The 14,979-nt window shown below is 40.6% G+C and overlaps 1 long non-coding RNA gene across 1 annotated transcript in view; it reads left to right on the top strand.

Moving 5' to 3' along the window:
- Positions 1 to 11,208, top strand: part of LOC143686408 (uncharacterized) — a 65,495-nt gene extending 54,287 nt beyond the window's left edge. Inside the window, exon 3 of the long non-coding RNA XR_013177124.1 lies at positions 10,824 to 11,208. This is a non-coding gene — a long non-coding RNA (uncharacterized LOC143686408). The remainder of the gene's footprint in view (positions 1 to 10,823) is intronic.
- Positions 11,209 to 14,979: the final 3,771 nt, after the last annotated feature.

The raw sequence follows: 14,979 nt of genomic DNA, 5'->3' as shown, positions 1-14,979 counted from the left end.
ACCCATGTGGAGGTTGTAGGTTTCTGGAAAGTTACCCTAGTACATGGAACCTTTGTAGAATCTTATATAATCCAACTATATTTTAAAGGAAAAAATGTGTTTACACTGCAGAAAAAATATTTCAGGTTTGAACAGCATTTACTATATAGCAAAATACACTAGAAACTACTCATTTGAACATATATGTAAGACTTTAACATTGCTTTAAACTCCTAAAGTTATTAGATCTTCAAAACAAATGGAAAAAAAATCCTTCCCAGGAAAGAAACCTATTTAGGTATTTGAATTTTAAATAGCTTCATCTGTTAGGGCCCCACCAGTAGTGTCCTGCACAAGGTCAGCACGAAGCATCTGTGCCTGGGAGTGAGTGTGTCCCTTTCCTATCACTGTAACAAATTACCATACACTTAGTGACGTAAAAACAACACAAATTTATTACCTTATAGTCAGAGGTCCCCATTAGTTTCATGGACTAAAATCAAGGTGTCAGCAGGGCTGTGTCCCTTCTGGAGGCATTAGGGGATAATCCATCCCCTTGCCTCTTGCAGCTTCTCAGGGCTGCCTGCATTCCTTGGCTCATGGCCCCTTCCTTACATCACTCCAACCTTTGCTTCTTTATAATTACAGTGAGCCCACCCAGATAATCCAGGATTATCTCCCTATCTCCAAATCCTTAATTTAGTCACACCTGCAAAGTCCCTTTTGCCAGTAGGGTAACATAGTCACAGCTTCTGGGAGTTAGGATGTGGACATCTGTATGGAGCATTGTTCTCTCTACCAAGAAGAGTTGAGGGGAAGCTTCAAATTCCAGAAGGGCAAGTTCTAAATGTGAAAACGGACTTGATAAATAATAGGTATAGACAATACTGGTATGGAATACGTTAATGATTATAATTATAAAATAATATGAATAGACTTCCGGAGAAGATGGCGGCTTAGTAAGACGCGCGGATCTTAGTTTCTCCTCCAGAACAGCTACTAGGGGAGTAGAAACGATACAGAACAGCCCCCAAAGCCACGACAGAGATAAAAAAAGACAGCGTACCCCATCCTGGAACGGCTGGCTGGCTGAGAGAACCCGCTCTGGTGAGATCGCCGAGGGGCGCGGGCTTCACCGGGCGGGGCGGCAAGCGGCCGGAGTCACTCCCTTCCCCCTTCCCGGGCCGGCTGGGAGAATTGGACAGGCGGTTCCCTCAAACCACGGCGGCTGGTGCCCACACCACGCGCGGCCCCCCGGACCAACTGAGAGAATTGGATTGGAAATCCCCAGGCTGCGGAGAACGGTGATGGGGGAGGGGGCCCTTCCAAACCCGTGACTCCCCGGGAACGGTGCACTCTCCCGGGCGGGCCGCTGCGGCTGGCGCCCTCCCGCCATGCTTGGTGCCCCGGGCCGACTAGGAAATTCGGACGGGCACTTTCCCGGGCTGCGGCGGCCAGCGATCCTCCCTGCGTTCGGACCCCGGGCCAGCTGGCACTCTTCCAAGCCACTTCGGCTAGCGAACCTCCCGGACGGCGAGAGTTTTCCAAAGTTAAAGGACCCACAGCACCTTTTACTGGTGGGACCCGCAGACAAACGTGTGCCATGAGCACCACCAACTGGGCAGGATAAGAAAAACAGAACCCAGAGATTTCACAGAAAAATCTTTCAAACTTTTGGATCCAACACCCAGGGAAATCTGTCTAAATGCGCAGACGCCAGCAGAAGATAACGGATCACGCTCAAAAAATTGAAAATATGGCCCAGTCAAAGGAACAAACCAAAAGTTCAAATGAGATACAGGAGCTGAGACAACTAATGCTGAATATACGAACAGAAATGGAAAACCTCTTCAAAAACGAAATCGATAAATTGAGGGAGGACATGAAAGACATGGGCTGAACATAAAAAAGAAATAGAAAAACTGAAAAAACAAATCACAGAACTTATGGAAGTGAAGGACAAAGTAGAAAAGATGGAAAAAACAATGGATACCTACAATGATAGATTCAAAGAGACAGAAGATAGAATTAGTGATTTGGAGGATGGAACATCTGAATTCCAAAAACAAACAGAAACTATCGGGAAAAGAATGGAAACATTTGAACAGGGTATCAGGGAACTCAAGGACAATATGAAGCGCACAAATATATGTGTTGTGGGTGTCCCAGAAGGAGAAGAGAAGGGAAAAGGAGGAGAAAAACTAATGAAGAAATTATCACTGAAAATTTCCCAACTCTTATGAAAGACCTAAAATTACAGATCCAAGAAGTGCAGCGCACCCCAAAGAGATTAGACCCAAATAGGCGTTCTCCAAGACACTTACTAGTTAGAATGTCAGAGGTCAAAGAGAAAGAGAGGATCTTGAAAGCAGCAAGAGAAAAACAATCCATCACATACAAGGGAAACCCAATAAGACTATGTGTAGATTTCTCAGCAGAAACCATGAAGGCTAGAAGACAGTGGGATGATATATTTAAATTACTAAAAGAGAAAAACTGCCAACCAAGACTCCTATATCCAGCAAAATTGTCCTTCAAAAATGAGGGAGAAATTAAAACATTCTCAGACAAAAAGTCACTGAGAGAATTTGTGACCAAGAGACCAGCTCTGCAAGAAATACTAAAGGGAGCACTAGAGTCAGAAACGAAAAGACAGAAGAGAGAGGTATGGAGAAGACTGTAGAAAGAAGGAAAGTCAGATATGATATATATAATACAAAAGGCAAAATGGTAGAGGAAAATATTATCCAAACAGTAATAACACTAAATGTTAATGGACTGAATTCCCCAATCAAAAGACATAGACTGGCAGAATGGATTAAAAAACAGGATCCTTCTGTATGCTGTCTACAGGAAACACATCTTAGACCCAAAGATAAACATAGGTTGAAAGTGAAAGGTTGGGAAAAGATATTTCATGCAAATAACAACCAGAAAAGAGCAGGAGTGGCTATACTAATATCCAACAAGTTAGACTTCAAATGTAAAACAGTTAAAAGAGACAAAGAAGGACACTATATACTAATAAAAGGAACAATTAAACAAGAAGACATAACAATCATAAATATTTACGCACCGAACCAGAATGCCCCAAAATACATGAGGAATACACTGCAAACACTGAAAAGGGAAATAGACACAAATATCATAATAGTTGGAGACTTCAATTCCCCACTCTCATCAATGGACAGAACATCTAGACAGATGATCAATAAAGAAATAGAGAATCTGAATATTACTATAAATGAGCTAGACTTAACAGCCATTTATAGGACATTACATCCCACAACAGCAGGATACACCTTTTTCTCAAGTGCTCATGGATCATTCTCAAAGATAGACCATATGCTGGGTCACAAAGCAAGTCTTAACAAATTTAAAAAGATTGAAATCATGCACAACACTTTCTCGGATCATAAAGGAATGAAGTTGGAAATCAATAATAGGTGGAATGCCAGAAAATTCACAAATACATGGAGGCTCAACAACACACTCTTAAACAACGAGTGGGTCAAAGAAGAAATTGCAAGAGAAATTAGCAAATACCTCGAGGCGAATGAAAATGAAAACACAACATATCAAAACTTATGGGATGCAGCAAAGGCAGTGCTGAGAGGGAAATTTATTGCCCTAAATGCCTATATCAGAAAAGAAGAAAAGGCAAAAATGCAGGAATTAACTGTTCACTTGGAAGAACTGGAGAAAGAACAGCAAACTAATTCCAAAGCAAGCAAAAGGAAAGAAATAACAAAGATCAGAACAGAAATAAATGAAATTGAAAACAATAGAGAAAATCAATAAGACCAGAAGTTGGTTCTATGAGAAAATCAATAAGATTGATGGGCCCTTATCAAGATTGACAAAAAGAAGAAGAGAGAGGATGCAAATAAATAAGATCAGAAATGGAAGAGGAGACATAACTACTGACCTCACAGAAATAAAGGAGGTAATAACAGGATACTATGAACAACTTTACGCTAATAAATACAACAATCTAGATGAAATGGACGGGTTCCTGGAAAGACATGAACAACCAACTTTGACTCAAGAAGAAATAGATGACCTCAACAAACCAATCACAAGTAAAGAAATTGAATCAGTCATTCAAAAGCTTCCTAAAGAGAAAAGTCCAGGACCAGATGGCTTCACATGTGAATTCTACCAAACATTCCAGAAAGAATTAGTACCAACTCTCCTCAAAGTCTTCAAAAAAATCGAAGTGGTGGGAAAACTACCTAATTCATTCTATGAAGCCAACATCACCCTCATACCAAAACCAGGCAAAGATATTACAAAAAAAGAAAACTATAGACCAATCTCTCTAATGAATATAGATGCAAAAATCCTCAATAAAATTCTAGCAAATCGTATCCAACAACACATTAAAAGAATTATACATCATGACCAAGTAGGATTCATCCCAGATATGCAAGGATGGTTCAACATAAGAAAATCAATTAATGTAATACACCATATCAACAAATCAAAGCAGAAAAATCACATGATCATCTCAATTGATGCAGAGAAGGCATTCGACAAGATTCAACATCCTTTCCTGTTGAAAACACTTCAAAAGATAGGAATACAAGGGAACTTCCTTAAAATGATAGAGGGAATATATGAAAAACCCACAGCTAATATCATCCTCAATGGGGAAAAATTGAAAACTTTCCCCCTAAGATCAGGAACAAGACAAGGATGTCCACTATCACCACTATTATTCAACATTGTGTTGGAGGTTCAAGCCAGAGCAATTAGACAAGAAAAAGAAATACAAGGCATCAAAATTGGAAAGGAAGAAGTAAAACTATCACTGTTTGCAGACAATATGATACTATACGTTGAAAACCCGGAAAAATCCACAACAAAACTACTAGAGCTAATAAATGAGTACAGCAAAGTAGCAGGCTACAAGATCAACATTCAAAAATCTGTAGCATTTCTATACACTAGTAATGAACAAGCTGAGGGGGAAATCAAGAAACGAATCCCATTTACAATTGCAACTAAAAGAATAAAATACCTAGGAATAAATTTAACTAAAGAGACAAAAAACCTATATAAAGAAAACTATAAGAAACTGTTAAAAGAAATCACAGAAGACCTAAATAGATGGAAGGGCATACCGTGTTCATGGATTGGAAGACTAAATATAGTTAAGATGTCAATCCTACCTAAATTGATTTACAGATTCAATGCAATACCAATCAAAATCCCAACAACTTATTTTTCAGAAATAGAAAAACCAATAAGCAAATTTATCTGGAAAGGCAGGGTGCCCCGAATTGCTAAAAACATCTTGAGGAAAAAAAACGAAGCTGGAGGTCTCGCGCTGCCTGACTTTAAGGCATATTATGAAGCCACAGTGGTCAAAACAGCATGGTATTGGCATAAAGATAGATATATCGACCAATGGAATCAAATAGAGTGCTCAGATATAGACCCTCTCATCTATGGACATTTGATCTTTGATAAGGCAGTCAAGCCAACTCACCTGGGACAGAACAGTCTCTTCAATAAATGGTGCCTAGAGAATTGGATATCCATATGCAAAAGAATGAAAGAAGACCCATGTCTCACACCCTATACAAAAGTTAACTCAAAATGGATCAAAGATCTAAACATTAGGTTAAGACCATAAAACAGTTAGAGGAAAATGTTGGGAGATATCTTATGGATCTTACAACTGGAGGCGGTTTTATGGACCTTAAACCTAAAGCAAGAACACTGAAGAAGGAAATAAATAAATGGGAGCTCCTCAAAATTAAACTCTTTTGTGCATCAAAGAACTTCATCAAGAAAGTAGAAAGACAGCCTACACAATGGGAGACAATATTTGGAAATGACATATCAGATAAAGGTCTAGTATCCAGAATTTATAAAGAGATTGTTCAACTCAACAACAAAAAGACAGCCAACCCAATTACAAAATGGGAAAAAGACTTGAACATCCACCTCTCAGAAGAGGAAATACAAATGGCCAAAGGCACATGAAGAGATGCTCAATGTCCCTGGCCATTAGAGAAATGCAAATCAAAACCACAATGAGATATCATCTCACACCCACCAGAATGGCCATTATCAACAAGACAGAAAATGACAAGTGCTGGAGAGGATGCGGAGAAAGAGGCACACTTATCCACTGTTGGTGGGAATGTCAAATGGTGCAACCACTGTGGAAGGCAGTTTGGCGGTTCCTCAAAAAGCTGAATATAGAATTGCCATATGACCCAGCAATACCATTGCTGGGAATCTACTCAAAGGACTTAAGGGCAAAGACACAAACGGACATTTGCACACCAATGTTTATAGCAGCGTTATTTACAATTGCAAAGAGATGGAAGCAGCCAAAATCTCCATCAACAGAAGAGTGGCTAAACAAATTGTGGTATATACATACGATGGAATATTATGCAGCTTTAAGACAGGATAAACTTATGAAGCATGTAATAACATGGATGGACCTAGAGAACATTATGCTGAGTGTGTCTAGCCAAAAACTAAAGGACAAATACTGTATGGTCCCACTGATGTGAACGGACATTCGAGAATAAATTTGGAATATGTCATTGGTAACAGAGTCCAGCAGGAGGTAGAAACAGGGTAAGACAATGGGCAATTGGAGCTGAAGGGATACAGACTGTGCAACAGGACTAGATACAAAAACTCAAAAATGGACAGCACAATAATACCCAATTGTAAAGTAATCATGTTAAAACACTGAATGAAGCTGCATCTGAGCTATAGGTTTTTGTTTTGTTTTGTTTTTACTATTATTACTTTTATTTTTTTCTCTGTATTAACATTCTGTGTTTCTCTGTATTAACATTCTGTTTCGCTTGTGTTGGTAGTTCTTCTAAACCGATGCAAATGTACTAAGAAATGATGATCATGCATCTATGTGATGATGTTAAGAATTACTGATTGCATATGTAGAATGGTATGATTTCTAAATGTTGGGTTAATTTCTTTTTTTCCGTTAATTAAAAAAAAAAAAAAAAAGAGATGGGGTAATTGGAGCTGAAGGAATACAGACTGTACAACAGGACTGGATATAAAAACTCAGAAATGGACAGCACAATACTACCTAATTGTAATGCAATTATGTTAAAACATTGAATGAAGCTGCATGTGAGGTATAGGTTTTTTTTTCTCTCTATTATCGTTTTAATTCTTATTCTGTTGTCTTTTTATTTCTTTTTCTAAATCGATGCAAATGTACTAAAAAATGATGAATATGCAACTATGTGATGATATTAAGAATTACTGATTGTACATGTAGAATGGAATGATTTCTAAATGTTTTGTTAATTTTTTTAATTAATGAAAAATAATAATAATATGAATATTTATAAAGTAATCCTAATGATTAAATACTTTAATTGGATTACATTTCCCATTTAATCAGTAAGTCTTCATAAGCTTCTCTACCTGTGTTCCCAGGGTCTAAAACATGTCTGGCAATGAAACAAACAGTTGTGATGCAAATAATCTAGGGACTCAGTACAAATTTTCTGAGTTAATGAATAAATTTATGTGTTATATATATTGTATAATAGTACAGGCCACATTTTAATTAATACCATGAAAGCAATTTCCATACTTAATGGTGAAACCTTGAAAATGAGCCGGTCCTAATCTACAAATGTAGATCTCAAAAGTGTTGAATCTCAAAAATTTGTTCACAGCTCAGAATACATGCAACTATAAAACTTAGGTTTTAAGTAGTGGCTAGGGCTCAGCCTTGCTATATAGGCTCGATTGTAATTATATGCATTTTCTATAAGATATGGTAAAAATTATGTACATTTGTTATGAGGAATTATTAAAAATTAACCATTAATTAAAAGAGAAAAGCAATACAACTTGACAGAGTTTATTTATCTGGAATGATATTCCTTAAGGAGGTTTAGAGTTTAGTCCAAAAAGAATGCCTTTTGTGGAAATTCAGAAGAAATTTGGGGATCCTTTCAAAAGCAGTTGGAGGTGGATGTTACAAGGTTTGAATTTTGTCACAGTTGTGGCTCCTCTTGTCTTTAATGCAATACATTGCTTCACTGTTCATGCTTTTCTGCCATGGTTAGGGCTGTTTTAATTAATAAGAAGACTGCTGAGAAGCCAGGAGAGGGATGGATTGAATGCAGGAGTGGGCTCAGCACTCGGGGGTGGAGAAAGGAGGTGGTAGAAGAAGATGCAGAGGCAGTGGCTTCGGTGAATTGGCCCCAAGACTGTGCTCTTGGCCTAAGAGAGCTCGGGTAGACCTCGTCACTGTTGCCTCTGCCTTTCCTGTCCTCACAGGAGAGTTCTTCGGGACACCCCTCTTAGGAATTCCCAGTTCCCTTTCTCCAGTCTTCTCTGCTGCCCAGCAGGCTGGAAGGCAGATTGGACTCCCTGGTAGCCCAGTAGAGAAGAAGTCAGGGATGGTCGTAAACGGCAAGGGTTTTGGAGCCAGGCAGAACTAAGGTGTAATTTCAGCTTTGTGATCTTTAGTCCTAGGTTTCATCATGAGAATATTATATCTAATCTACTTGGGTTTTGTAAGGGTTAAATGTATGTTGGACACTTAACATGGAGTCATGCATACAGTTAGCACTCATACCTTGTCCTAGGTATACAGAGATGAATAAGACATGCTTCCTGCACAAGTTACCAGGAGATAGATGGATAGAGGGGAGAGATTAGGCATCTGGTGCTGAACGAGTACAGAATGTGCAACAGGACTGATTGTAAAGATTCAGAAATGGATCATACAGTGCTATCTGATGGTAGCACCAGAATATAAGCCCACTGAATGACTCTGAATGTGAGTATGGTTGAGGGAGAACTGCTGGGGGCACATATGACACCAGAAAGAAGGATGGAGGATAGAGACTGAGATGGTATAACAGAATGCCTTGAGTGGACAATGATGGTGATTAAAAGTACAAATACGAATGTTAATATTGCAGAGGGTTGAAAATGGGATGATATGCAGGAAAAAATGCAATCAGTGCAAGTTACAACAGTAACGTTGTAGTATGCTTCCACTGAATGTAACAAAGGCATTATGCCAAAACTAAATGTCAGCAAGCAGGGGTATGGGGGAGGGGTATAGGATTCTTTGCAGAAGAAAAGAATACAGCCTCGTATAGATTGTGGTAGTGAAGGCTTGGCTATGTGATTATGCCAGGAAACATTGATTTTTTACTTGTTGGAGTTGTACGATGTGCAAATAAAACTGTTTAAAAATGAAGAAAAAAAAAAAGGACAGTTCCTGCCCTCATGAGACTCATGGTGTCCAGGGACAGATGGGTGTATAAGCAGAGAGTGATAATTAAGTGTGCTAAGTGCAAGGATACACACCCACATATATGTGTGTGCGCGCGTATGTGTGTGTATATAAATGCTGTGAGAGCCCATAAAAGATGGGGAGGAACAGGAGGCCTTCTGGTATATGTCTAGTACAAGTACAAGAAGGAGCACTGGGAGAGGACAAGGCTAGCAGCCCCGCCATGAAGGGCCTCATTTGTAGGCTGAAGTGCTTGCCTTTTATCTTACAGGATGCCAGGATCAATTGAAGGGTTTAAAGAATGTCAGAGAGGTAGGCAGCTTTCCTTTCTGGGAAGAACAATCCTAGGGATTATGTGGAGGAGAAATTTAATGGATGAAACCATGCCCTGTGCCAGGAGCAATTTGCCATCCGGGAACCCCATGCAGCAAAGTATATCTCCCAAAGGCGGCTGCAACACTATTCCCTCCCCACTTGCTCTCCTTACAATGTGACCTTGAAACCCCTCTCCTTGAACCTGAGTGGGCATTCGTGGCCATGTACACCAACCAAATGTAATGGAAGTCAGACTAAGTGACTTCTGATGCTAGATCTGAAAAGATGCCATGAGCTTGTGCTTTCCTCTATTATGATACTCATACTTGGAACCCAGCCTCCATGCTAAAAGGGGGCCTACAAAGCCCCAGGAGAGGCCCATTTGGAGAGGAATTGAGGTTTCAGCCCGCAGATCCAGCTGAGTTCCTGCCAGCAGCCAGCATGAACTTGCCAGCATGTGAGGGAGCCTGGGGGATCCTGAGATCTTCCACCCCCATTCCAGACCCCCCCGGTTGATGCCATGGAGTATGGGGGCAGAGGTAAGCCAGCCCTACTGATCTCTGCTAAATTACAAATTTGTAAGCAACATGAATGGTTGTCATTTAACCCACTAAGTCTTGGGATGATTTGTTATACAGAAATAGTTAACTGGAGCACCTCATTCCCGTGGAAGACCCTTCTGAGGATACATCCACTCCCTCAGGTAATGATCGTAGCCTGGAGTCTCTGCTGCCATATCCTCAATCTAACTGGTGACTCTGGCACCGAATGTTGCCAGAATTACGACTGAGACTTGCTTTCTCATGGCTTCTGTGCCTGGACTATCTTGCTGCCTTGACTGGGTCATCTGTGGCCTGGTCAGTATCTTCTAGAGGGGCCCATTTCCCACAGGCACCCATTCCCTCTCAGTCTCGCAGTGCTGAGGCTCTGTCATGTCTTGGTTAAAAGTGAGATGTAGAGAAGATGAATATTGGCCTTAAATTAGTGTGCTTCAGTATAGTGCCTACTGTTTGCTCAGTCCTGTGGTCAGTGGTGGAAATATTTAGAGAAATTTCATACGTTTTATCTGAGATCTTACCTATGCTGTAGTATATGATATACAAAAAAAAAAAAATGATTTTGCACTTCACCTAGAGATACAGAAGACCAATCTAGAGAGTTTTAAAGAAATAACAGGGTTTCTTTTTCTCACATGACGAGGAAACAGTCTAGAGGTTGGTGCTGTCAGTGGCTCATGTTCTTCCTTCTTCTTCATCCTTAGTGTGCCAAGTTTCATCCTTACACTTGTTGACTCACAGTTCCAAGATGGCTGCTATATCCCAAGATATCATACCTTCATTCCAGACAGGGAAAAAATGGAAGGAACACAAGGAAGTACAAGCCACATCTGTCTCCTTTTATCAATAAAGCAGAGACTTTCCTATACGCCCTTACTGCCAATTTCCCATTGACTCTTGTCTTGATTTGCCAGAGTTGTGATCACAAATACCACACAATGGGTTGGCTTAAACAGTGGGAATTTATTAGCTCACAGTGACAGAAAATAGAAGAGCTGCATCTTCCTGAGGTCGATAGCATTCAGGTGCAGCCTGTCACAGTCCTTGGGCTTCCTTGGCTTGAATCCCTGCTTCGTGTCACACGGCAAGGTCCCCTCCTTTCTGCCTGCTCTTCTGGTTTATGCTGACTTCTGACTTCTGGCTCCTGTTACTTCCTCTTACTAAGGCCTCCAGTAGTCTGGATTAAAGCCACCCTGGTTCAGTTTACCACACTTCAAGTAAAAAATAACATTGTCAAAAGGTACCATTTACAAGGGGTTCACACGCACAGGGACACAGATTAGGAACATGTGTTTGTTGGGGTACATACTTCAACCGGCCACAGCTCTCACTGCCAGAATGTGTCACCTCCCCATCCTTAGCTGCAAAGGAGACTGAGAAAACAAGGGTTCTTATCTGGTCACTTTGTCAGCTTGAATGAAATCAGTGTCCTCTGAGCAAAGAAGAGGAATCCCCTGTGAACAAATTGTAGACAAAATACGAACACGATGATATTCCACATCTGTCCACAGCCCTGCTCCATCCTCCTTCTCACACCCGCAGGCCTTATAGACCAGAGCCACCCAAAGACCTAAACTTTTGCTTTTAATTGCCAGGGTCATCTCCTCAGAGCTGGGTACCCAACTCAGTCCTCACCAGGTGAGAAATATGCGTATCTTCCGCTTCACCCCCAGGAAGGAATTTTATAGCTTGGCTATGCTGGACAGGGAAGCCTTCTGATAGGAAAATGATGAAACTATGGACATGAAAAGAAAAAGGGGGGAACTTATTCTAGCTGGTGAAGAGAAGCAGAGTAAGGAGAAGACTCAGGCTGTGCCCTGAAGCAGCTCAGGGTCGTTGAGAAAAGAAAAATATGCATATATTCAGTAACAATATGGAGTGTCTATACTAGGATTCTTTTGGTTGCAAGTGACAGAAACCAAATGCAGAGTGACTTAAATAAAAGAGAAAGTTTATTGTCTTGGCCAGAGCCAGGACTAGGGTGAGGTAAGTAAGGCACATAAGGTGCAAAATTTAAGAAACCACTCATGTCTGTGCAAGTAGTGCCAACCCTGCACTTGGACAAACCTGAGAGTGTGTGTCTCCTTGAAGTTTGTGCCTGAGGTGCCTTGGTTGCCTCACCTTAGCCCCAGTCTTGGACTTGGTCCATGAAACTGAAAACTTCCAGGACATGGCTGGATGCAGATGCTCAGATGATATCATCAGGGTCCAGTCACTATACCTCTCTTGGCTCTGTTTTCCTTTGTGTCACCTTCATCCTCAGGCCGGCAAACCCTTGATAGACACTCCAGGCTTATATCTGACTATTTTAGCAAGTCTCGGGGTGGGGGGTGGGGGAAGCCCTCCAAGAGTCCTGTGGAGGGCTCTTGGGGGCTGAATTTGGGTAGCATCCCTCTTCTAAACAGCTCAACCAGGACTGTGCAGCTCTGTGATTGATCAGGCCAAGTTCAGATCTGTATCTTTGCTGATTTTATTCTGTAAATCCAACAGTCCTAAGAGGGTTGGCTTTACTAATTGGTCAGAGAGCATCAGGATTTTTTCCTTTGATTTCTTGCTTTGTTGTTTTGTTTGTGGTAACCTAATGACTCTAAGACACTTATTTATAAAAAGGAACTAAAGGGAGTGCGAGGGTAATTTACTGGTAGAATTCTTGCCTGCTGTGTGGGCCACCCAGGTTCGATTTCCAGCCCATGCTCTTCCACAAAACAAGCAAACAAACAAACAAAACATTCAACAAATGGTGCTGCAGTAACAGGATTCTCACATGGAAAAAGAATGAAATGTGACCCGCCCATACAGCATACAAAAAAAAAAGGAACTAAGGTTTTATTAGCTGGTCAATACGGTTATACCTCACAACAGCCCTGTGAGGTCAGTGTTGGAGAGCTGAGGAAAATTGAGTTCAGAGGATTCCTTAAAAGCCACACAGCTGAGGAGTGGCCAAGCTGAAATTCCCAGGGAGTACTGCCGGGATGGTGACCTGTGTCCCTTGTGGATAGCAGCCATTCTTCTTCCAACCACACTGCTACCTGATGAAGAAGGACTTTTATCGTGATATTTATCATGTATATAATTGGCCTCAATTATCACCAAGAAAACCAATGAAGGTCATCTGTGTTGGACACGTATTAGTCTCCACTCCCTTTAGAAACCCCAGGACTAGGGTGGGGTAAGTGAGGTGCCGACAGTGCAAGTGGTAAGATTTATGTCAAAATAATCTACGTAGAGGAATGGGTAGGGGATGGATTCAACAGGGTTGGCCATGGGTTCATAAGTGTTGAAGGTGGATAATGGGTATGCCATGAGGGCGCATTCTATCATTCCCTTGACTTTTGTATATGAGATTTCCTATAATAAAAAGTTAATTTTTAAAAAATGAAGATGGAGAAGTTAGACCAGTCCCTGATCTATTTAACCACCTGGCAGAAGACTGGATGTTTATATCTGAAAGGGTAAAGCAAGGGACTTTGGTTTGAAGGCTAGCATTGGAGGATGGAGATATCATGCTAAGAACAGAGAAAGGTAAGTGAAAGTTTCATACTGAATGTTGAGATTTCCAGCCTTCTGCCCTTATCTAGCTTCCGGAACATTGTGACCACCACGTAGAAAACTGGAAGAGCTTCTCTGGGAATCTGACCAGCCAAAGAGAAGACCCCAGACTTCCTCCATGATACATTCCAGCCTGGTCACCCAACAGCGAAGCCCACAGATGACAGGCTCTTCCGGGATGCACAGAGATGCCATTTAGCCCCACTGTTAAATAAAAACAAACTTCCAAGGCTCACCACCAGACATTTGAAAAGAAAAAAATGTGTCATGTAAAAGAGGCTGGAACATATAGAGGAGAAGCTATCTGGGGGAAACTGAGCCTGGAAGAGAGAAGATAACGTAAAACCAAATCCAGACAAAGTTGGATTAATATCCTCAGAGCGACCAGAGATGTTACATAGCATATAGGATGCTATAAGAAATAGAACATTCAGAGAATAACAACGAAAAGAAAAAAAAAAAACAGCTCTTTGTAATTGAAAATGTGGCAGCAGAAATAAAACAGGTTGGGAAGTAAAGTTGAGGAGATCATATAGATAGTAGAGCAAAAAGTCAAAATAGGGAGAAGTGGTTAAAAAAAAAAGGGGGTGTGGGTGGAAGGACCAGTTCAGGAGGTCTAAGTGCTAAAAATAATAGTCATTCCTGAATGGAAGAAGAGAGAAAATAGTGGGGAAGAATTCATCAAAGTAATACGTTAGAAAATTTTTCCAGATTGAAAGGGATCTCCAATTTCCTACCTAACATAATAAAAATAGATTCATCATAAAATGTCAAACTCTGGGAATAAACAAAAGACCCTAGAAGCTTTCAGAAAGGAAAAAACAGGTTTCATACAAACTATCAATAATCAAAATGGTACCAACTTTCTCAATGCAACACTGACATATAGAAGGTAATAGAGCAATCGATGCCTTCCAAACTCAAAGAGAAAATGATTTCCAACCTAAAACTCTATACTCAGCCATACTATGAATTGAGTGTGACATACAAGCTTCAAAATTTGTTCTGTCCTTTCTTCCGAAGCTAATGGAGGATGTACTTCTCAAAATGTGGGGGTAACAGAGTGATTTGAACAGTGAGTAAAAAAAGTATTTGCAAAGTCTCTGTGCTGGTTTGAAAGGATGTATGTCTCCGAAAAAAGCCTTGTTTTCATCTAAATCCCATTTCATAAAGGCAGAATCATCCTTATTCAATACTGTATGTTTGAAACTGTAATCAGATCATCTCCCTGGAGATGTGATTTAATCGTGAGTGGTTGTTAAGCTGGATTAGATGATGACATGTCTCCACCCATTTGGGTGGGTCTTGACT

The sequence above is a fragment of the Tamandua tetradactyla genome, chromosome 6, assembly GCF_023851605.1.
Source record: "Tamandua tetradactyla isolate mTamTet1 chromosome 6, mTamTet1.pri, whole genome shotgun sequence".
In the NCBI taxonomy this organism is placed as follows: Eukaryota; Metazoa; Chordata; class Mammalia; order Pilosa; family Myrmecophagidae; genus Tamandua; species Tamandua tetradactyla.
The sequence above is the reverse complement of the archived record's forward strand: the minus strand, read 5'-3'. Positions and strand labels throughout refer to the sequence as shown.